Source organism: Corythoichthys intestinalis, chromosome 1 (genome assembly GCF_030265065.1).
Source record: "Corythoichthys intestinalis isolate RoL2023-P3 chromosome 1, ASM3026506v1, whole genome shotgun sequence".
In the NCBI taxonomy this organism is placed as follows: Eukaryota; Metazoa; Chordata; class Actinopteri; order Syngnathiformes; family Syngnathidae; genus Corythoichthys; species Corythoichthys intestinalis.
The window spans coordinates 28,448,777-28,471,041 of NC_080395.1; the positions used below are offsets into that span (position 1 = coordinate 28,448,777).

At 40.1% G+C, this 22,265-nt stretch overlaps 1 protein-coding gene and 1 long non-coding RNA gene across 11 annotated transcripts in view; one reads left to right on the plus strand and one right to left on the minus strand.

The window, feature by feature from the left end:
- The window catches only part of celf6 (CUGBP Elav-like family member 6), a 380,567-nt gene that overhangs the window by 245,567 nt on the left and 112,735 nt on the right, over positions 1–22,265 (minus strand). The gene's annotated exons all lie outside the window — the stretch shown is intronic.
- The window catches only part of LOC130914422 (uncharacterized), a 60,854-nt gene continuing 49,246 nt past the window's right edge, over positions 10,658–22,265 (plus strand). The window contains exon 1 of the long non-coding RNA XR_009062912.1: positions 10,658–10,716. This is a non-coding gene — a long non-coding RNA (uncharacterized LOC130914422). The remainder of the gene's footprint in view (positions 10,717–22,265) is intronic.

Here is a 22,265-nt window from a genome sequence, read left to right on the forward strand (position 1 = left end):
GCGGCCATCGTGTAAATTTGTGTAATTAAATGCGTAAATCCTTGAAATTCTATAGATATGAACGTAAAACAGTCTAGATTCTTGGTTAACAACAACAACAACAACAACAAAAAAACGGGCAGTTATCATTCATTTTATATAAATATTTCAAGCTAAAGTTAAGCTATTTTTTTCCCATTCATTTCATTTTTTTCACACATGGTGCTATTTTATATAATTACCTTGAATCCTCGACCAAATCCCTCTTGAGACACTCCTGCCTGCTTGTATGCACTAAAACATTTGCCCTGTTTCCACCTAAAGCCGGTTTTAGAATGCAGCTTGTGTTTATCGCAGTGAAAGCTGACTCGACACTCTGCCTGGCCCGGCCTCCTATGGGAAGCTGTGGCGCACTATCTGTAGGAGCTGTCTCGGCAACTGATAGTGAAGTCGATGATTCCAGAAAAGGAGAAACCGAACATTGGCTTTTAATTAACATACAGTATATTATCTGAGGATATACAGTATGAGGAAAGAGGCACAGATTTAACTTATTTACTTGTTGTTTGCATATTTGTTTGTTTTACCATTTCTCAGTAATCCCAAAAGCCTACTAATCTTATTCCGTTGCAAGTCAATGATCTTCTCCATCGTTTTCTTTCTTCATGTTATGCTAATTTGGATTGGCCACCAATTTTGTAGAATATATGTAACATTTAATAACTCACAATAGTTTGTGTTCCTTTACATACTGAATATTCCTCTCTTTTATAAGTGTTGAGAACGTGTACAAGAAAACTGACACAGCAAAGTCACTTTCTTACAGCTTGTTTATTTTGATTATTTAATCGGACCAAAATGGAAAAACTAAAGTTATTATTATTGTCAACTTTTGGACTTCCTGCAAAAAACAAGACTATAATTAGCTTTCAAAAATGCATCACTTTGCTCCTTCCTTAGTGAAAACAGGCTATCAGGAATGACACGGTGAGGATGGGACTAAGGAGGCACTTTGCTGCGAAACTAGCTCTAATTTGGCGCTTCCCACCAATGTCTGCTGCATATCATAAAGCTGTCAACAGTCCCTCCAAATCTCATTCATATTAAATACTATTTTAGAGCTATTGGGATGGCATTTGTTGTCTGAGCAATGTCACCGGAGGACGCCAAATCTTTGTTATGGTAATTACTGTTCAGCGAAATTATGTAGATGAAACAATTGAATGGGCTAAAGTTTCTGCGAGCATTCCGCATGGGGGGAAAAAAAAAACAAAAAAAAAACAGTGCTACATTTTTCAGTTAGCTGACTTAGTGGAGTGAACACAGCTGGAAAGAAAGTTCAAGCAAAAACTGTCAATTTTTGTTTAATGTTTTTTGAAACATCATTCAATTTTTATATCAAACCATTTTACAACTCCTTGAATTATAACTTAAATCAATGAGCTATGCTTTTGTATTCATATACAGTGGGGCAAATAAGTATTTAGTCAAACACTAATTGTGCAAGTTCTCCCACTTGAAAATATTAGAGAGGCCTGTAATTGTCAACATGGGTAAACCTCAACCATGAGAGACAGAATGTGGGGAAAAAAAACGAGAAAATCACATTGTTTGATTTTTAAAGAATTTTATTTGCAAATCGTGGTGGAAAATTAGTATTTGGTCAATGCCAAAATTTCATCTCAATACTTTGTTATGTACCCTTTGTTGGCAATAATGGAGGCCAAACGTTTTCTGTGACTCTTCACAAGCTTTTCACACACTGTTGCTGGTATTTTGGCCCATTCCGCCGTTAAGATATCCTCTAGAGCAGTGATGTTTTGGGGCTGTCGTTGGGCAACACGGACTTTCAACTCCCTCCACATATTTTCTATGGGATTGAGATCTGGAGACTGGCTAGGCCACTCCAGGACCTTGAAATGCTTCTTACGAAGCCACTCCTTTGTTGCCCTAGCTTGGTGTTTGGGATCATTGTCATGCTGAAAGACCCAGCCATGTCTCATCTTCAATGCCCTTGCTGATGGGAGGAGATTTTCACTCAAAATCTCTCGATACATTGCCCCATTCATTCTTTCCTTTGCAGAAAAATAGCACCAAAGCATGATGTTTCCACCCCCATGCTTCACAGTGGGTATGGTGTTCTTCGGATGCAATTCAGTATTCTTTCTCCTCCATACACGAGAACCTGTGTATCTACCAAAAAGTTCTATTTTGGTTTCATCTGACGATAGCACATTCTCAATGTCCTCTTCTGGATTATCCAAATGCTCTCTAGCGAACCGCAGACGGGCCTGGACGTGTACTGGCTTCAGCAGGGGGACACGTCTGGCAGTGCAGGATTTGAGTCCCTGGCGGCGCATTGTGTTACTGATAGTAGCCTTTGTTACTGTGGTCCCAGCTCTCTGTTGGTCATTCACTAGGTCCCCCCGTGTGGTTTTGGGATTTTTGCTCACCGTTCTTGTTATCATTTTGACGCCACAGGGTGAGATCTTGCATGGAGCCCCAGATCGAGGGAGATTATCAGTGGTCTTGTATGTCTTCCATTGTCTAATAATTGCTCCCACAGTTAATTTACACCAAGCGTTTTACCTATTGCAGATTCAGTCTTCCCAGCCAGGTCCAGGTCTACAATTTTGTCTCTGGTGTCCTTCGACAGCTCTTTGGGCCATAGTGGAGTTTGGAGTGTGACTGACTGAGGTTGTGGTCAGGTGTCTTTGAGTAATGAGTTAAAACAGGTGCCATTATCTCTTTGACAAATCTTGCTTGTTTGTAGGTGACCAAATACTTATTTTCCACCATGATTTGTAAATAAATTCTTTAAAAATCAAACAATGTGATTTTCATTTTTTTTTTTCCACACTCTGTCTCTCATGGTTGAGGTTTACCCATGTTGACAATTACAGGCCTCTCTAATCTTTTCAAGTAGGAGAACTTGCACAATTGGTGGTTGACTAAATACTTATTTGCCCCACTGTAATACAGAGTAATTTTCTGCATTCACTGCTGCTGTGTGTTGTTTGGCTTGGCTTCTAGCCCAGCTTGGTCCATTTGTGCGGCACTGACTCATAGACCTCCAGACCTTAGACTGTCAGCAGGAGCATTCCTGGCAGGGAGTGAGGGGGCTTTAGAAACAGCCTGGATATTTCTATAGAGTTGTACATCAGGCGTGGGCAGTGCTGAGGCCATGCTGTTTCACTTGGCTCAAACTGGATAGCCGATCAATATTCTGTCCCTGACCGGCTAGCTTGTTCAGTCCAGGCAGCTTTTCAAAGATGTCCAGAACACTCTGGTCGTTATTCATCTTCTGCTTGTCCTTTGGTGTGGCACAAAATGTGTTTGGTGAAATTATTTAACAACTTAAGACTTTCCACTTTCATTGCCTGTGCTTGCTTTGTGTATGGTTAGTGTTTGATATTTGAAATCCATTTCCTTTAACTACAATATACCTTCTTGGAAATTGGAATTAGGTAACGAGGACTTACTTCAAAAGGATTTTGTGAAGTCAACCCAAAATCAACATCTGATAACATCAGTAGGCTTTTATCTTCTTTAAATTTACATTAATCATTACTATGTTAGCAGTTGTGACGAATATTGATATGTTTTTTTAAGTACATAATAAATAATTACCACTGTCTGTCAACATTAAATATAATATTGCTTTATTTAAGTTTTAATTTTGCCTTGGCATCACTGTCTGTCACAATAAATATCATATTGCTTTATATAAGTTCTAATTTTACCTTGGAATCAGCCAAATAAGGTGGCTCGGGCATTTTTTTCAGGATGCCTCCTGGACACCTTCCTGGCCACTTGTTCCAGGCATTTCCTATTAAAGATAGGCCTAAACCTTGATCATGCGCTCGTGAGACTGTCCCGTGGCTGGCCTCAGAAAGTCTTGGGATCTCCATGGAAGAGTCGGATGAAATGGCTGGGGTTAGGGAAGTCTGCGCTACCCTGTTTGAACTGCTTCCCCATCAACCTCAGATAAGCAGAAGATGGATGAATAGATCATTTTATTGTATGTCTGTGTATCACTATGCGTTCCACTGTTGTATGATTGGATTACTGCACTTTATGAAGTGGTAAATATGTTGCCCTGCAAAGAAAAAAAACTTTTTATGGTTGGAAGTAGTCATTTTCAGACTGTTTAGTGTAGTGTAGCTACCAGAAAAATAGCACCAAAGCCTAACAAACATATTTTTGTACATCTAACTGTTCTTTGGTACAAAAAAGGTCACGAGTCGCTGGTCTAAAGAGAACTGGGGCCCTTTCACAACCCTGTCAGTGCTTGACGGCCCTTAATGATCAAGGTGACATATAGGGGAGCATCTGGCATATGACGAGGCGGTCAGGATCTCATTCCCTGACAGATTACAGTGTTGGACAAGCTGCCACTCGCAGCGGCGTGGCCGTGATGGCTCTGATAATTGAAGTGCTCGAAGGTGGATGTGTCTGACGGATGAAGCCTGGCTAGCATTTGGATCAATAGTGTAATCGTGAGCTCCATGTGGCGAAGCTTAAATGGGTCAGGGGGACCGGGCCCAATCCGCATCAGTCCATAAAAGGTCAAAGGACTTATTGTATCCACATTGTCTTTTTTTGAATTAAATCTATTTTTCACTCACAGAAATGTGTCGGAGTAAACACCTTGCTGGACAAGTTGGTGGAGGATGAAGCGAAAAATCAATTTCATGACAGATTATTTGGCATTTGGGTAGTGGTTTAGGCTTTTTGGATTCTACTATTATGGCGTTATTAGCTCCCCACCCAATCCTGCCAACATATCCACACATTTGACTATCGCCCGCCAGGCAAACAGTAAACTACTTAACATTCTCTATGTGGCGGCAAACAGATTTCATAATCGTTACTCGCACCCCATCCTCAAGTCAATAGTGATGACTTTATCAGCAGTAAAACACACAGAAGGCTTGTACTGGACTTAATTAAATAGATTTAGATGTGTTCCGATGTCATGCAATGAAAATTATTTCCATACTGTTCAAACGTCACAGGTGGATGTAATGACAGGGTCGTTTTGGCCCTTGTCAGGCGACCTCTTGCTCAGTTCTGAGCTTAACTAACTTCAGTTATATATTTAAAAGTGGCTTAGTCAAGAAATGAAATCTAGATCAGTTGATTTTATGCCATAAACGGATGATTTTATAAGAGAAAGTTGTCAGCCATTCAAATTGACAGTACACTAAGACAGCCGGCAACATAGTGCATAGAAAAATAAGTCTGCTGGTAATCTTTCGAATAAAGAGAGTCCCTATAATGAAAGATAATATGCAGACAAACAACCAACTAACTCAGTGTAAAGGTAACACTCAGTTTACTTTTCCACTGTCAAACAATATATCAATTTGGGTGGAAGGCGTTTTTCATTATTAAATGTGCATGTGTTCATCCACTAACAGGCCAAGCCACCATGACAGCCAGCTAATGATAAGCATGCTATGTCCAAGGATCTCAGGTATGATTAGTGCTAGGAGAAAGAAGATTAGCTATGATATTTACAGAACATTACAGAGTTGTGCCTTAAAGCTGGGGTCCCCAACGACCGGACCGCGGACGGGTACCGGTCCATGGCGCATTTGGTACTGGGCCGCGCAGAAATAATAAATAATTTATTATCGACTGCATTCTGGCTGATTGACTTTTACCTGTGCCGCTTAACACACCAATATCTCTGTCTACTCTAGATATACAACTACAGTATAGGAGGTCGTCATAGAAATGCATTGATTGGACTGCTGGCAGTACATCTTGTTTTGTATATCTATTTGTCTTGGCCTCGATAATAACGTATGACGTAGGTCCTCGCCCATCACATTTGTTCCCGGAAATAATTAGCCCGACATTAGAATTACTGAAAACCGGACGTCTTTGGACAGATTTTTCACGGGGAAAAGGGAACCTGACGAGCCAGAAGATGAGCCTACAACCTTAAGAAAACAAAATCTATGCTACTTCCCAATCACTAAAGACCTACGAACTGCGAAGGAGTGGATTCGTGACCTGTATGTGAATAAACCGAGTGTCTATTCTATTCGAGCATGTCTGTGCAAGAGGAATATCAGCTTGTAGAGATTGCAAATGACGGTACCTTAAACATACATTTGAGACAACAACTCTACCGAGGTTCTGGATTAAAGTCATTTCGGAATATCTTGACATCGCCAGGAGAACACTGAAAACTGTGGTACAATTTCCAACATCGTATCTTTGTGAAGTGCTCTTCTCTCACTCTCCCATCTCAGGAGATTCAGCCACTGATTGTGAGTTGAGTTTTCCCTGCACTTAACATGACGAGGCTAAAAACAAATGTTATTTCATATTTGTTGTATTTTTCTGCCGCACATTGCCGGTGTTCTGACAAATTTGGCCTGCACGTACTGTTAAAAATGACTGCGAAGGCAGCAATTCCAAAGTACACACTAAAAACTTTCTTTAAAGAAAGGAATATTAACTTATGTTTTCCATGTTAGCAGCACACAACAACTGCATGCAGCTCTCTCACTTAACGACTTCGCAGTGTCGTTAAGCATTAATTTACGCCATTTTCATGTTGCACATGTATGCTTATGTAATGAGTATGTAAATAGTTTTTTAGCACCGTTGGATAACATTGAGGGTCCAACTGAATATAAAAGAGGGCTTTTTTCACCGCAACAAAAGCTTTAGTAGCAAACTTTTGTAAGGGTGCAAAATTTGACAATACCGGTCCGTGGAAAAAAAAGACCCAAATCACACCGGTCAGCGGTGCAAAAAAGGTTGGGGACCCCTGCTTTAATGATCAACGCGGGGCCAAACAGTATCTTACAGTGAAAGGGATTATGACAGGAAGGAGATCCAAACAACTTATTCTTAAGCATGATTTATGCTTTTGCGTCAGGCCGATGGCACAGCTGCGGCGTCGACCCTACACCGATGAGCATTCAAAGTTATGCGTAGAAGTGACGCATTGGACTTTAGTGCACTGCCCAGTCACTAAAGGGGTGTATCCTGATCTTTGTGGGGCTTCACATTGCACTCCTTGGTTTTGTTAAAGTCAGACCTGGAGCAGCTGTTTTACGAGGTCATTGAAATAAAAAAATAGTTGCTTTTACTCCAAATATTGAAGCGGAGGAGATGCAGAAAACATTTGCAGAGGTGGTTTGTCTGACCACTGAATCAGTCGAGGTAAAGAACAGGTGAATTTGCCACACTTATTCACCCACTGAGGGGCATGGACGAGGAGATGCACTTTGGATATTTTCGGATGTCAGCGGGCAGATTTGACGATCTTCGCCAAATTCAACCTTTAATATCACACCAGCAATCACACAGCACAGCAATCACAGAAATTACGTTTTGTGTGGACCAATCACAGACCTTGCTGTTCACGTACAGTGCCTTGCAAAAGTATTCGGCCCCCTTGAACCTTGCAACCTTTCGCCACATTTCAGGCTTCAAACATAAAGATATAAAATTTTAATTATTTGTCAAGAATCAACAACAAGTGAGACACAATCGTGAAGTGGAACAAAATTTATTGGATAATTTAAACTTTTTTAACAAATAAAAAACTGAAAAGTGGGGCGTGCAATATTATTCGGCCCCCTTGCGTTAATACTTTGTAGCGCCACCTTTTGCTCCAATTACAGCTGCAAGTCGCTTAGGGTATGTTTCTATCAGTTTCGCACATCGAGAGACTGACATTCTTGCCCATTCTTCCTTGCAAAATAGCTCGAGCTCAGTGAGGTTGGATGGAGAGTGTTTGTGAACAGCAGTCTTCAGCTCTTTCCACAGATTCTCGATTGGATTCAGGTCTGGACTTTGACTTGGCCATTCTAACACCTGGATACGTTTATTTTTGAACCATTCCATTGTAGATTTGGCTTTATGTTTTGGATCATTGTCCTGTTGGAAGATAAATCTCCGTCCCAGTCTCAGGTCTTGTGCAGATACCAACAGGTTTTCTTCCAGAATGTTCCTGTATTTGGCTGCATCCATCTTCCCGTCAATTTTAACCATCTTCCCTGTCCCTGCTGAAGAAAAGCAGGCCCAAACCATGATGCTGCCACCACGTTTGACAGTGGGGATGGTGTGTTCAGGGTGATGAGCTGTGTTGCTTTTATGCCAAACATATCGTTTTGCATTGTGGCCAAAAAGTTCAATTTTGGTTTCATCTGACCAGAGCACCTTCTTCCACATGTTTGGTGTGTCTCCCAGGTGGCTTGTGGCAAACTTTAAACGAGACTTTTTATGGATATCTTTGAGGAATGGCTTTCTTCTTGCCACTCTTCCATAAAGGCCAGATTTGTGCAGTGTACGACTGATTGTTGTCCTATGGACAGGCTCTCCCACCTCAGCTGTAGATCTCTGCAGTTCATCCAGAGTGATCATGGGCCTCTTGGCTGCATCTCTGATCAGTTTTCTCCTTGTTTGAGAAGAAAGTTTGGAAGGACGGCCGGGTCTTGGTAGATTTGCAGTGGTCTGATGCTCCTTCCATTTCAATATGATGGCTTGCACAGTGCTCCTTGAGATGTTTAAAGCTTGGGAAATCTTTTTGTATCCAAATCCGGCTTTAAACTTCTCCACAACAGTATCTCGGACCTGCCTGGTGTGTTCCTTGGTTTTCATAAAGCTCTCTGTACTTTAAACAGAACCCTGAGACTATCACAGAGCAGGTGCATTTATATGGAGACTTGATTACACACAAGTGGATTTTATTTATCATCATCGGTCATTTAGGACAACATTGGATCATTCGGAGATCCTCACTGAACTTCTGGAGTGAGTTTGCTGCACTGAAAGTAAATGGGCCGAATAATATTGCACGCCCCACTTTTCAGTTTTTTATTTGTTAAAAAAGTTTAAATTATCCAATAAATGTTGTTCCACTTCACGATTGTGTCCCACTTGTTGTTGATTCTTGACAAAAAAATTAAATTTCATATCTTTATGTTTGAAGCCTGAAATGTGGCGAAAGGTTGCAAGATTCAAGGGGGCCGAATACTTTTGCAAGGCACTGTAGCAACGCGTCACCATGACGTGTAGTCAAGAATTTGGGGAGGCGTGTGTCGGGCTACAGCGTGGGCTCCAAGCAGGGCCGTTGAGGGCATAGCTACGGCGTCGCCCAAACGCTGAAGCATAACAGCCCCTTTACACATGTTTGATGGTGAATGAAGGTGATTTATGCATTTATATGTATATGTGTAAAGGCAACAATCGGGTGGGAGAACAAAGCATATACCAAAATATCAAGAGAACAAGCCAACCGTACTAACAGTGGATGATGTGTGTAGTATGTTCAAGGGAAGCAAGCGTGGTGATAATTACCAACAGGATAGAAAATATTTTCTCAGCTAAAATGTAATGTAGAGTTCTGTAATACAGTGGTACCTCTACATATGAATTGAATTTGTTCCCGTACCTGTTTTGTAAGTCAAAATTGTCGTATGTCAAGTGGGACTTTCCTATAAGAATACATTAGAATTTCATTAATTCGTTCCACAGCCAAAAAAACCTACGCTAAATTGTTAATATATACTTCAGGTTAAATTACTAATAGCACTTACACATAGCAAAACAAAGGAATTATATACGTATACAAATTGGAATAATATTAATATATAGAAATTTAAAAAAGCATTTTTATTGTCACTTCAACTTATAAAGACTGGGGAAGAGAGGTGTGAGGAGACAGCGGGTTCCTGTGGTGGATACGGTGAGCGATGTTCTGTCTAATTTAACAAATACATTAAATAGGACACATGTAAAAAAATATATTATGAAAAAAAAAGAAATAACAAATGTGATTTATTGTCACCTTAACTTTTCGGGAACGGAGGGAGGAGCCAGCGGGTGTGTAGGTAGGTAGAGGAGGGTGACCGGTGAGCCGCGTCGTCTAGCCAGTTCACGCACACGCACACCACACTCATATTTTTCTATCATTTCCTTCTTAATTTCAATGGTAAGCGTCGCCTGTTGATTTCTCTCACTACAAAATCCTCCGGGCGTCCGTCTTGCAGGAAAACACTGAACTTCCAACGCTGTCATAAATCGTCAGATTTCAACCATATTTCGAGACAAATGATAAGTCAAATTTTGTGTCGGGTGTCCAAAGGATTATATGTCGAGGTATCATTGTACGTTATAATTTGATTAATTTGTTCCACAGCCCAAAAACCTATGCTAAATCCTTAATAAATACTGCGGGTGTCGAGGGTTGGAAATTGAAAAGTAAAATTAAACACCCCCTACAATTGTTATTTTTTTTCTTGCTTCGTGTTAACTTGAAATATTTTAATTACCTTGGTCTTTCCAAGGGAAAGAACAAGGTATTGTTATTCTGCAACTTTATTCTTCTTCTTCTTATTATTATTATTCAATAAATTCTCCGCGTTTTTTTGAGCCAACGCACAGCCCAAACCGTAGCACCGATCGGCACCGTTGAGGTATCGGCACGACCGGATTTTTCGCGTGACGATGGGAATTTTTCAAACCGCCACGAAAAATTTTCCGTTCGCCCGTAAACGGCAATTTTCCGAAAAATAAAAAAAGTTTAAAAATGTATCTAGTTGATTCTAACATACTCTTTTGAGTTAAATGTAATTCCTACTTTGGCCAGTGGATGGCGCATGTCGCGCTCTGAAGAGTGGAGGCGCCAGAGAGGAAGAAATTACTTTTCCTTTGTTGTTGAGTAAAAACGGCTTGTAGCTCATGTCCTCTACTCTGTCATCACAGGTTGGTTGAAAACTCTGCATCAATCTGTTAAGCATATATTATCACTGTTAGCAAGGGTTTATTATGATAATCTACGGTGTGAAAAGCAATAATATGTTAAGCGTTTTTGAGTCAAACGGGATAAGGTTGTATGCTAACCTGCGGAGCTAACGGCCTAGCGTAGGAAGATGATGATGTAACATACCCTAGCGCAGGGTTCACTAAATCCGGACCTCGGTGCCACTTTTCCTGTCGTGTTTTCCACGTCTCTCTCCCCTAACACACCTGACTCAAATGATTATGTCATCAGCAACCTCTCCAGAAGCCTGAAAATGATCCTGATTATTTTGATTCAGGTGTGTTGGAGGAGGGAGACATGGAAAACACGACAGGAAAAGTGGCACCGAGGTCCAGATTTAGTGAACCCTGCCCTAGCGGAAACCATTTAGTACATGTTGAAAACAGTTGTTACATACAGATGATTAAGAATGTTAAATATGCTTCCTATGTTGAATTAAAAAGCAAGGTACACATTTTATTGTGTATTTAAATATTCAAAAATGTGTATGCGAATGGTTGAATTTTTTCTATGGCCATTTGGACTTTGTGGACTTTTGGAGGCCATTTCTTTTGTTATCTTTTGTTATGTACATATATATGTTGGTTAAAAAAAATACTTTTCCTTTGTGGACTTTTGGAGGCCATTTCTTTTATCTTTTGTTATGTACATATATATATATATGTTGGTAAAAAAAAATACTTTTCCTCTTTTTGTGTAGTAAAAACGGCTTGTAGCTGAACTCATGTCCTCTAGTCTATCATCACAGAAGCCGAATTGGTTTACCTAATTTGCTCTCTGAACCCCAGAGGAGCAACACAGGCACAATTACTAATGATAATTACACATAGCAAAAAAAATACATTATTAATACAAATTGGAATAATAAGAATAAAATACAGGTTAAAATAATAGTAAAAAAATAATGTAACTAATTGGATTTTAATGTAGGAGTTGTGTTTTGCATACTGTTCCTGAACGCACCATCTCACTGACAAGCGAGTGAGAGAGATGCGGAAGAGAGGGAAGTTTTTACTTTCTCTATTCATTCATAGTTGTATAGAGTTCATTTTGCCTACACTTATATATTTGTCAAACCCTTTCTATTCATTCATGTTGTTGGCAGGGGTTGGGGGGACCTGTGAGCTGTGTTGTCTAGCCAGTTCAGTCACATGCTAACTACGTTCATATTTTTCTATCATTTCCTTCTTAATTTTGATGGTAGAGCATCACCTTTTTCCTTTCCTGACCACCTGCAATAACCTTGTTGGGACCCATGCTGGTTTCTCCCACAAGAAAATCCGCTGTGCGTCCGTCTTGCAATGCTGTCATGAATCGTCGTATTTCGAGCATTTCTTCATATGTTGAGACAAATGACGAGTCAAATTTTAAGTCGGATGTCGAAAGGATCGTATGTCGATGCGATTGTATGTTGAGGTATCGCTGTATAGCAGGGGTCATGAATTAAAAATCCTCTGGGTCCGAAATTAAAAAATTACAACAATCCCGGGTCCGGAAATATTTTTAATGCTTCTTTTTTTCCCCAAAATACAAATGTATCTTTACGTGGCCATGCTGATAATTACAACATATAAAAATGTAAAAAATATATAAAAGGTGCTTAAAACGAAAAAAGTGATGTAATTGAATCATTAAATAGCAACATAAAAGCATGTTCAAGACTTTAAAAAAAAAAAAAAAAATTAATTGTGGATGCTGACAGAGGGACTTGCTTAATTTTTTGACAGTCATACAATCTTTGACAATCGGTGCGTCATTGAAAGACTTTTTGTTTTGACCCAATATCCACGCTATTCTGGGGGAGCAATCATTTGCGCATTGATGTGCAGTGAAGCATTGAACCATGAGCCTTGAGGTGCGATCATATTGAGCCCTTAATTCCGCTATTTTTTGAGAACGGATGGCAGAGTTCATAGGGAAACTTTGCGAAAAATCTGCGTGCTTCGTCTCATAGTGCCTTTTCAAATTGCTGCTCTTTTCAAGCGCTACCGTCTCTGAACAGATGAGCCACAGCGGTCTTGTGCTGCTGCCAGGTAAAATGAACAAAAATGTGTTGGTCCACTCCTCTTTAAACACTATTTTCTGCATCAATCTTGCGTAGTTTTGAGCACGCCATTTGCCGTACCTTTTCGCCTCTTCCTCCAACTTCTTTCGGCTCAGTATTTGGCTGTCACTCCGCGGAGTCTGGAAAGCGAGTGTGAGACATGCTGTTCTAAAAATAACTTTCAAATGCTTCACTCCCATTGGCTGGCTCACGCGCGTCACCGCTAAGGTTTTTGTTAGTTGCCCACCTCCGCTCTGCAAACCCGCAGACAAAAAGGATTTTTGTTGTTGCAACTTGTATTAGTCGCGACAGCTTGAGATCCGGTCCAGACGGCTTGGGGGTCCGAAACCGGACCGAGGTCAGCGGTTCCGTGACCTCTGCTGTATAGTATTCAATGGGCTATGCAGATTCAGGGTGTACCATGCTTTCGGCCCGTAGCTAACTGAGATAGGCTGCAACACCCCCACAACACTCGTGAGAATGAATGAGTCGAAAGATGAATGCATATTGAATTGCTTGTACCAAATGTAAATAGTTGGTGCTCTGGTCTCCTAAAATTAAGCAAGGCTATAAAAAGTGTAGGTGAAAAGTGCATAAATGTAATTCTTAATCCTTGAAGCTATTTCGATCAGTAGGCCTATAATATCTAAACACATAGAAACAATAAATATGTTGGGGAAATATTTTTATCTCTTCAAGAACATAGAACTTATCTCTCCTGATGATGGTTGTGATATTTCAAGGTTTAAGAATACTTTGCCAATGCACGCTCAGATACAAGTATACTTACTGCCCAGAACTCTGCCACAACCCCCCAGTGTAAGTAAAGAGCATATTTGAAAGGAAGGGCACAGGGTTTACCCAAAGCTCAAACACATCAAAACAACCCAGTATGACAAGCAGCTAATAATAAAAGCATGGTGCGTTCAAGTGTTTCAACAGTGTAGCATGTAGCTGAGCGTGATGATAGGGAGTGACAAGGTCAGATGAAGATAAATGCCAGACTCTGGAGGCCTTGAGTGCTTGCGTAAGTGAGCAAGAAGAACTTGAAAGAGGTGAGCAATTTAAAAGTGGCCACAATAGATGGGGAGAACTTCTAAAGTCAGGAATGGAGAGCAATCCAGGGAGAGGGTACAAAGTTAAAAGCAGACATGGAGTGTTAAAAAAAAAAGTGTGAAAGAGAAATAGCCAATTAGCAGGAAGCCAGCAGGTGTGCTTTTCCTCTGGATATCCCTCTTTCCTCTCGCACCATCCCCTTTATGGTGTGCGTGTGTGTTTGTGTGCACATTGAAAGTGCAGGGAGTTGTCATAGCAACCGCCTGGCACACTCTGTCTCCAGGGAAACGGAAATGTCACAGTTTAAGAGGGCTCGTGGAAAGCGAGTGAGAGAGACAGAGAGAAAGAAAAGACAGGTAAGTGCAGAGAAAAGCAAGTGCGACTCCCCATCTTTGTCGCCATTGACTTTCTGTACTATCAATTCATCATCATCATCACACCCCCCCGCCACCCGACCGCTCACTCGCCCTTAACTTATTTACAGCCTGAAGAGATGACAGTGTAGACAGGAGGTAATAAAGAAATGCTTCCTTTAGTATGTAAGCGAAGGCCGAGCAAATTGAGCCACTTCTTTTTACTCAAACAAATATTTACCGTCAAACCATGCCGCAGTGCCCGAGGGTGTGGCGAGCTAAAAAGTCGAGCCGGGGCAGCGTCGGCAGAGTGTGCGGCGTGGTTTTAATGCCAGGCTACGGGCTCACCCCGCAAATCACACATTAGCCCGAGACGACTCGCTGAAAGCCCATTAACCTCAATGGTCGCTGATTGCTTCGCTATTAACACAGCCGGACTCTTCTCCTTCAGGGCTGCAACCCGCTTGCATAGGTGCTTAAGCGCCCTTCAAGGGCTTGGCTTAATCAGGGTAAACAACTGTTGTCACTTTGCTTGATGCATGCCACCCTTTGCAGCCACACCTAAATGTCCCCCTCCCATGTCTATTTAAACACATTTACTAATCATGCCCATCTGGTGTAATTAACCTTTTGTGTGTTGCCTGTTGTGCTTCAACAAAAAAGGTTATAACTGCGTTAGAAAGTCATAAGAAAAAAAGGAAAGGTGAATGTTGAGCAGGATACAGTCATGCTAAAAATCCAACAGAACTACACTTCAGCATTTTTACTTTTTTTGTGATTAAACTGGGCAAAGAACAGATTATCATATGTGTATTAAAGATTATTCGGAATGATTATCCCATGGTGTGTACTTCTTGACACTTGAGTTGCTTTTAAACATAATATCCCGAAACAATACAGGGTAATGTGACCTGGAATCTGAGGCTTTCAGACATTAGGGAAATGGACAGGTACTGTACCACCTAGTTCACATTTACATTAAAGGCTCAGCAGGTTTCACATGCAGTGAGTGACTCGGGCATGATGTCATGACTGTTTACTTTTTTTTAGCTTCCACTGAAAAAAAAAATAAATAAATAAATAAATAAATTAATGTACCTACTTATTCATTTGTTAGAGACCACACTAACAAAACAATACGTCATCAATCATGTTTATTTAAATGTTAATAATATTAATAAGATATGCTACGAAAACTAAGCCTGAACGATATATCGTTTAAACATTGCCATCGCGATGTCTGCGTGCGCGATAGTCCCATCGCAAGGACGTGCGATAGTTTTTTTTTTAATCCACATACGCCCTGCTTTCTGCTCTGTGCAGAGCCTCACATGCTCTTTGAACCTCACAGTCACTGCAGCACTTGCTTATTAACGTTAACGATGCTAGTATCTTTGATCTTGCCAAAGAAGCGGACATCACAGCGCAGCAGCTGTCAATCATCGTTTAACTTGTAAAACAGTTTCTGCAAGGAGCCACTTTGGAACGAATTTGTGTGTGTGGAGACGTTTGAGACATATAAATTAAATGCCAGAAGTGATCATGAGGAGTTTGTAATTTCTACATGTCCAACAAGAATCACAGCTAAGGTAGATAAACAGAAGTATTTAATAAAGCCAAGCATTTTTCGACTACAGTACTTTATTCTTGTTCAAAAATGATTTGGTTGGACAGTTATGTTTAAAACTGATCATAATATAACATAACATTTGAAGTGCTTAAAACCATTTATTAATATATATATATATAATCATACTTTGGGGAAAAGGTGAGAAAAAAAAAACATGCCTTATATGTATCTCTTTCCAATGCTAAATCTGAATAAATACATTGAGCACACACACAAAAAAATAAAAATTTGGGGGGCGGGGTGCGCAACTTCGCGGTTTTTCACTTATCGCGGCGGGTTCTGGTCCCCATTAACCGCGAAAAACAAGGGATCACTGTACACTGGTCATTGAGAGTCATCCAAAGTCTTTCCAAACAGCTATTCAAGTCATCTAGTGAAAATCTCTTTAAAAAAAAAAAAAACAACTATATATATATTTTTTAAATACCGCAATATAAAATCGCAAACCCCAAAAAAATCGCAGCAATAGTTTTTTCCAATATCGTTCAGGCCTAACGAAAACCCATATTGCCTTTGCTCAGCCTGAGTCCTGTGCCATCTACTTCAAAGGTTAACCCCAGTCAGGCCCGGCTCTGCCCATGTTGTTGGGTGCATGTCCGGCAAAAATAGAAAATAGCCCACACCATCCGGCGGGCTGCGGCACGCTGGAGATGGTCCGCAGTCAATCCGGAGCTGTGACGCGGCCGGTATACGTTGAGCAATAGGATATAATTGGAACAGATTGGCTCCGGCGTCATTTTTTACCGGAGCCGGACCGGAACCGGAACTATGATTCATCTGGTGTATTTGGCCCCTATTTGACGCGAGACGCGGCCCCCCTGCGTTAATACTAGAGGCGTGCGAAATTTCCAATTCTTAGATTATTCGCGATTCGGCCGTGGAAGATTCTAGAACGATTCACAAATATCCAAATTCCGATTATTGAATTATACCAGGTAAAGTGGGACGCAATGAAGAACGGACCGAGAGTAAATATCATGTTCAACTCATGCCTCTAGATAGAAAAACAATCATACCTGACTGCGGCCGACAGCCGCTACAAACAACGTCCAGTTGCTAGTTGCTACAAACATACGGCTATAGTAGATATCAAATATATGTAGAACTAGATGCAAAATGACAGACGACGTCGGTGTTAAACATGTATTATTAAACAGAGATGCGAAATGACAGACTTTACGGCGTAAGTAAACAGCCGCCATCTTAAAGCAGTAGACCTCTCTAGAAGGCTCTGTTGTAGCGAGCCTAATTAACTTTTTATCTAAAATACTCCTAAATCGGCAGAATCTTATCTTGAATCTATCTTTAAATGATGAAAGTTTTTAAAATTTGACAAAAGTAGACAGAAGGGAAATTATGGAATAACGGGAGTAATTTTAACAACTGTAACAGTGATTCACAACATGAAATTAATTGAATGTTGTTTAAAGCTGCTGATACAGAATGGGGACTGGAGTTTTTTTATTTACTGTTATTTTTGTATATTTGTTTACTGTTATATGTTAACTTGATACAGAAATAGTAGTTTGGTTTAGCCTGAGAGGATTTTTGCACAATTTTGGAACTAATGTACAAAACATTTAAAAAAAAAAAAAAAAAAAGGAGGGGGTGCATCAATAATCGTTTTATAATCGAATCGGAGCCTCTGAATCGTAATCGTAATCAAATCGTTAGGTGCCCAAAGATTCCCAGCTCTAGTTAATACTACTATAGGATCGGGCAGGCCGGAAGTCACTCGTGTAAAAAAACAGTGGATCCGATCGATTTTCGAAATAATATGCAATCTTAACTTACTTTTCAAGTCCATCAGATCTCTTGAGGCTGTGGCTAGATCAGGTCACAGTTTACTTGTTGTTTACTGCTTTCTTCTCTGCTATAACAATAACCAACACGGCAGGACAGTATGTACTCTGCTTTTTACTTTGGCGCATCAGTACCCCCGTGTTCAATACAAAACCCTCCTACCACAACAAAACAAGTAGGAACTAATATTCACATAGGAACTAAAATTATACAACATAAAAGATATAATATAAATAATTACTACATCACATTTGTAAAAAAAATACATAATAAAATAAATGATAGCCCATATAAATAAAGTACATTGAAATGAGCTAAAACACCTGTAATTAAATAATAATGATAATACACAAATCCTGCCACACAATTAAATTATTAATTTCTGTGTGGTGCCTTAACTTGAAAAAAAAATAAAAAATAAACAATAAAGCTTTAGAAAAATGGGGTAACCCATCTAAGATCTGTGAATATCATATGTCAGGTATAGTTTGTTAATAAGTTACTTTAAGTGTTGTTTTTGGCAGCGCTTATAATTTTCGCCTTCGTCTTTTGGACTTATACAATAATAAATACTTATTCGTCTTAATCATATTTTGGTCATCTCAAAATGTGCTTGTGTTTGTCTAGTTTTTGTTGATGAAAACTCAAGACTAAGGGTTAGTTTACATGGTGAGTCTCAACACCAAGACGCAATGACTGTGTTGCGGAATGGCCTCGGCTTCATATGGTGTCAGCGAAAATGGAAGGCAAACACGCAAACCTTGGAATCCTGCCTCCAAAGTGGGAGGATTCGATTGCGGGGGCTTGATGGGGCTTGCTCTGCATCCATACAAATGGAAAGCTCCCGCGCCGATATCGTCAGCACTCACTCATGTCATATTGGGCGTGCGCAGCGGTGCTACTAAACATTAAAAACAGCAAATGGCGGATTGTCGGCTTTAATTTACTGTTTTAAAAATATTTTTAATTTAAAAATGTTGAATGTTTCCATTTTTTTGTGCCTTTTGGAGCAAAAGAAAAATGTCATTGCTTGGAGTGGGCGGGCATGTTGTCTTCCGGGCTGAGGAGGTTGTTGGGATCAAAGTGCTTCATTCGCTGTCACCTCATAAATTTGCACTGCCCCCTAGGGCCTGCCATGAATACTACATCTTTTTGATGCGGAATTGCGACATTGATCGAATGGCAACGAAACCATATAGATGCAAACATGAAATTTTTCGTCTTTTCGGCGAGTCACCATGTAAACGGCCCCTAATTTTGCCTGGTTTTAGTAGACGTTTACTAAAAATGTTTTCTTCTGGATTATAATTAAAAAAGAATACTCCAAAAATAAATAATAGGTTTCCAACTATTTCAAATGAACATTGACAGAAGAGCACATATTGTCGCTTCTATCTACAAGGGTAACGCCAACGTGGTGATAATACACACTCAGCAGGAAAGCACTACATTATTTTCAATTAATTATACCCACCTGGACACCGCGAACTGTGAGTAAAAAAAAAAAAAAAAAAAAAAAAAAAAAGTTGTCCGAGAGTTTAAGGGGACGCTCATCATTAGCGTTAGCCTAATGCTAACGGGAATGCTATGTAATGCCACGAGTTACATTTAGTGTGTAATGATCACCTAACACAGACCTTTAATGGCTAAAGCACATTGCATACGTATTCTCTCTGGCCAAGAAAACAAACTATACAGTGTGTGCAAGCCTGCAGAAGACTGGAGACAACACATTGGTAAGTCAGGAAGGGGGTGGAGGGGGCACAGCACGTGACGAGTGACACAACCAGACACTGCTACTACGCAGGCTAACTACACATAAAATGTCACATATTGTGAACATGCGACGGAAACTAATGCGCATTTTTATCTCGTTCTCGTCTCATCAGACGGAAAGTGGCATTCGTCTCGTTATGTTTTAATCCCCCAAAGCACGTTTTTAGCTTGTAATCGTCATGTCATCGTCATTGCAAAAGTGTATGTTGACGCAATATTTTCGTTGTCGTTGATGAAAACACTGATTACTTAGTGAAATTCTTGTAACACTATATTTGAATTCAGTGTCATAAGACACTGTCATTAACATTAATGACCGTTTATGACAGATGTCATTAGGTATCCAAACCCTGACGCAGTTTCTCTAGTCCCAACCTAAAGACATTTGGAAAAAAATCTCAATTTTGCATCAAAATGAAATAATTTACTAAATTACACTTAATGACATCTCAAGCTCACATTCATATCCATGACAGGTGTCATGTCATCATTCAGTTAAAATATAATATAACCAAAATTCTTTGTTTGCTGCTTGTTAAATGTTATTTTGTATTAAGCTGTAGAAAATTGAGGATTGTAGTGTAGCACGCTGCCATCACATGTTAGCCACGTCATATACGTCTGAGCTCAGAAAAAGAATATTACCTGCTGCATTCAGGCAGCGTCAGCCGGTAAATGCACTGGACTTGTGACTAGGTCGTGAGCTGGGCATGCTCTGTCTAATGTCCGAGTCAGCTGAGCTGGCAAAGCGCGTTTGCACATAGCACGTGCCCAGTAAATACACAACTTCATTATACAGTGCCTTGCAAAAGTATTCGGCCCCCTTGAACCTTGCAACCTTTCGCCACATTTCAGGCTTCAAACATAAAGATATAAAATTTTAATTTTTTGTCAAGAATCAACAACAAGTGGGACACAATTGTGAAGCGGAACAAAATTTATTGGATAATTTAAACTTTTTTAACAAATACAAAACTGAAAAGTGGGGCGTGCAATATTATTCGGCCCCCTTGCGTTAATACTTTGTAGCGCCACCTTTTGCTCCAATTACAGCTGCAAGTCGCTTGGGGTATGTTTCTATCAGTTTTGCACATCGAGAGACTGACATTCTTGCCCATTCTTCCTTGCAAAACAGCTCGACCTCAGTGACGTTGGATGGAGAGTGTTTGTGAACAGCAGTCTTCAGCTCTTTCCACAGATTCTCGATTGGATTCAGGTCTGGACTTTGACTTGGCCATTCTAACACCTGGATACGTTTATTTTTGAACCATTCCATACCAGTAGATTTGGCTTTATGTTTTGGATCATTGTCCTGTTGGAAGATAAATGTCCGTCCCAGTCTCAGGTCTTGTGCAGATACCAACAGGTTTTCTTCCAGAATGTTCCTGTATTTGGCTGCATCCATCTTCCCGTCAATTTTAACCATCTTCCCTGTCCCTGCTGAAGAAAAACAGGCCCAAACCATGATGCTGCCACCACCATGTTTGACAGTGGGGATGGTGTGTTCAGGGTGATGAGCTGTGTTGCTTTTACACCAAACATATCGTTTTGCATTGTGGCCAAAAAGTTCAATTTTGGTTTCATCTGACCAGAGCACCTTCTTCCACATGTTTGGTGTGTCTCCCATGTGGCTTGTGGCAAACTTTAAACGAGACTTTTTATGGATATCTTTGAGAAATGGCTTTCTTCTTGCCACTCTTCCATAAAGGCCAGATTTTTGCAGTGTACGACTGATTGTTGTCCTATGGACAGACTCTCCCACCTCAGCTGTAGATCTCTGCAGTTCATCCAGAGTGATCATGGGCCTCTTGGCTGCATCTCTGATCAATTTTCTCCTTGTTTGAGAAGAAAGTTTGGAAGGACGGGCGGGTCTTGGTAGATTTGCAGTGGTCTGATGCTCCTTCCATTTCAATATGATGGCTTGCACAGTGCTCCTTGAGATGTTTAAAGCTTGGGAAATCTTTTTGTATCCAAATCCGGCTTTAAACTTCTCCACAACAGTATCTCGGACCTGCCTGGTGTGTTCCTTGGTTTTCATAATGCTCTCTGCACTTTAAACAGAACCCTGAGACTATCACAGAGCAGGTGCATTTATACGGAGACCTGATTACACACAGGTGGATTCTATTTATCATCATAGGTCATTTAGGACAACATTGGATCATTCAGAGATCCTCACTGAACTTCTGGAGTGAGTTTGCTGCACTGAAAGTAAAGGGGCCGAATAATATTGCACGCCCCACTTTTCAGTTTTGTATTTGTTAAAAAAGTTTAAATTATCCAATAAATGTTGTTCCACTTCACGATTGTGTCCCACTTGTTGTTGATTCTTGACAAAAAATTAAATTTCATATCTTTATGTTTGAAGCCTGAAATGTGGCGAAAGGTTGCAAGATTCAAGGGGGCCGAATACTTTTGCAAGGCACTGTGTGTCTGAAAGGGGCTTTGGAGTAAAATTTAACAATTGTTTTAAATTTTGAAAAATATGTGAATTGAAATGAAAAGTTTCCAACACTTCCCAAGAGGAGTAATTTATTTAATTGTTTAATCATGTATTCATTCATTTATTACAGTCTTGCAGACAGTAATTCAGGGGATAGATTGTTTTCATTGTGTAAATTTCATGTCTTAGCGGGAAGGGATATTCAGTTTGTTGTCGAAAGTGAACACAAAGGAATTTCTAAAAAAAAAAGGATGAAGATTATTGGTGATAGACTGGGATGGAAAACATAGCCCCAAAACATCTCCTCAAGTAAAAGTGCTGTTCCATTAATGATATTTAACTGAAAGTTAAGAAAAAGTACTGGTATGAAAATCTACTTAGAGTAA